We start from the raw sequence: 2858 nt of genomic DNA, 5'->3' as shown, positions 1-2858 counted from the left end.
GGGCGGGGCTGGGAGCCGGACCCAGGACAGGGGAGGGGGATGGGACTGGGGTGGGGTGGGAGAGTACTAGAGGGAGGGGCTGCGGGTGGGACCGAGGGGGTCTGCTGAAGGGAGAGGGGACTGGCAGGGGAGACCACAGCTGAGTTTAGGGTGAAGAGAACAGGTTGGGCCTCATGCAATTTCCTGCTCAGACCTCTCACCGGGCGCTCTGGCCCCCTTCTGGCCCCACGTCTATAGCCCCCATCACACAGCGGCTCACGCAGACCCTCCGGCTCCTGCCCCATATTCCCACCCACAGCGGGTGTGGGGTCTCACCCTGGGTGTCCCCCATGGCAGTCAGCGGCGGCACAGCTGGGGGATGGGAACACCTCCCAACCCCAGGACTGGCAAGCACCACACACTCGCGGACCCTCTCTCGACACCGAGGCCTAGTGTGCACGGGGTAACCGAGTCCCCTGAGTGGCCAGGGGGAGACCCCTGGATCCGAAAAGGAAGGAAGCACACCCTAACTGGACCAAGGTGTTTTCCCACTAAAATTGAAGGGTGTAAGTCTCCCACAGTTTCCACGAATAACGGTCGTCAAACTTCCTGTCTCCCCCTCCCATGCAGGCCCGAGAGACCCCAGCCACAGTGCAGTGCGCTCAGGTCCACCCAGCCAGGCTCCCCAGAGGCCCCAGGGCAGGGTCTGCTCGGGCCCACCCTCTGCTTGAGCCCGTTGCCCCATGGGAAGTGGTGACCAGGAAGCAGCAGCACCAACATGCCATCTGTCCCTCCATCCGTCCCCCTGCCCGTCTGATACCTGCGTTGTGTACAGACAGCTGCATTCGACGAGATGCCTGTCCACAGCTTGGCAGACCAGTAGTCCCTGTCGATGCCACTCAGATGCCCCAGGGGAGGGCAGCAGCCTCTACACCTGGGCAGAGACTCCACTGTCCACAGGTGTCTCCAGCCTTGGCCCCACTGGCCCCAGCAATGATGGTCACCACCCTCACTCAGACCTAGCGTGGAGGCCCTGGCTGCCATCGCCACCACCCTGGCAGCAGCCTTGGAGATCCCACACCATGAAGGGTTGAGGGGGACACACAGCGCTGGACTCCTGGGATTGCAGGAATGTGGCCCAGCAGGGAGGACGGCCTAGAGGTGGGCCCACAGCACTCCGGGGTATCACGGTCACTGGCCATGGCACGAGTGAGCAGGCTGGGGTCAGGACTCCATCTTGAGGGTACTAGGGAGTCATGGAGGGTGTGGGAGCAGGTGTAGATGGGCCAGAGCGAGGTTTGTTAGATGGGGGGGGGGCCTGGGGTAGGAGGCCATGAGGAAGCTCCATCTCAGTCTACGCACGAGATGGGAGGCCTGGCAATGGTGGGGGACAGGGCAGGGGGGAGGCCTTGGGAGGGAACGCCTGGCACCAGCAGCCTGTGGTCCCCAACCCAGATGAGGACACGGATTCCGGGGCCAGTGATAAACTGGACTCAGAGACGGGCGAAGTGGAAAAGGCAAAGGAACCAGCTCTCTCGGTTGAGAAAACAGCATTTATTTACTTATTTTTCGTCCTTGCAGCCATCCCAGAAGCCAAAGAAGGCTGGTGCTCTTCTCTCCGGAAGAAAAGAACAGCCCTGGGGTGGGCCCACCCTGCAGCAAGGGGCCCGGCACCCACAGCTCCCGGGGTGGCCCAGGCAAGGGGGATACAGGGAACCAGAAGAAGGGCTTCCCAACTCTGGGGCGTGAGGTGGCCTGTCTTTGACCATGAGCACTGCGGGATGCTGGGTGGAGGTGAGTGTGAGAAGTGCCTGTCACTCTCCAGGATGTACTTCTCTGCATAGCCAGGCACAGAGGGACTGGGTTGCCCTGCTGGGTGGAAATGGGGTCCCCAGGAGCTCCCATGTGTCTGTTCTGCTGCCTTGATGGGGAAGCATGAGGTGTGGGCAGCACAGGGGAGGAGGCTGGAGAGCCCCGCTTTACTCCACTGGGCTCTGCACGCCTGCCACCATCTCTGCTGTTTCTGTTGGGTGGCGGCTGCAGGCAGAGGAAAAATCTTGGCTCTGCCACTCTGACCCTCAGTCTCCTCGTCTGCTCAGTTGAGGACGGTGACATAGCTTCGCAAGGCCACTGCAGGTGAGAGGCCCAACACCGAGGGGCCTGTGGGCACATCCAGCGGGGTCTCCTTCCTTTCCAGACGGGGCTGCTGAGAGCAGCAGCAGAGGAAACAGTACCACCGAGGGACGCACAGACCCCTCCTGGGCCAAAAAATGCTGCAGGTGGCCTGGGTGAGGGGGACTCCTGGCACAGAGGTGCCGAGGGTGTGCGGCTTAGGCTCACGCTGGCAGGACCTGTGATGCTGGGCCTAGCTCTTGGACGGAGGGCAGGGTGCAGACATCTGGTGGGTGTGTGGGACGGCTGCCGAGTGAGGAACCCTGCCACGGGGCCTCTGTGCCCCCCTTGGTGCTCCCCCCTTGAGGCTCCCCCCGCTTGGGGTTCCCCAGAGAGAGTCCTGGTGGTGGGAGACCCCATGCAGCTGAGCCAGCCTGGGAGGAGCGAGCACTGCTTGGACCCCAACCAGGGTGACCCTGGTAGCCCCCCTCCGGCCAGCACCCCATAGCTCTGTCTGCACAGAGGTCCTGGGGCACTGGAGGCCTATCACTACATGAGCACTGGGCCCGCCAATAGCACCGTGGGGAAGTTTACGACTCAGGAGGGGCCGAGTGCCTGAGACACTGCTACAGAGAAAAGCGAGCTGAGCTCTGGGCGCGGATGCGGCGGTGCCTGAGAACGCACCCCAGGTCTACAGCCAGCAGAGGCCCCCGTGCCAAATCTGTTCCATCCAGGAACGTCCCTCCTCAGCAGTCCCACCCGGCCGT

General features: G+C 63.1%; 1 protein-coding gene across 1 annotated transcript in view; it reads right to left on the bottom strand.

The window, feature by feature from the left end:
* The window catches only part of PANX2 (pannexin 2), a 16915-nt gene that overhangs the window by 2606 nt on the left and 11451 nt on the right, over window positions 1-2858 (bottom strand). The gene's annotated exons all lie outside the window — the stretch shown is intronic.

This window comes from Trichechus manatus, unplaced genomic scaffold (genome assembly GCF_000243295.1).
Source record: "Trichechus manatus latirostris isolate Lorelei unplaced genomic scaffold, TriManLat1.0 scaffold00069, whole genome shotgun sequence".
In the NCBI taxonomy this organism is placed as follows: Eukaryota; Metazoa; Chordata; class Mammalia; order Sirenia; family Trichechidae; genus Trichechus; species Trichechus manatus.
Note: the sequence above shows the minus strand (reverse complement) of the source record. Positions and strands in the feature narration are given on the sequence as shown.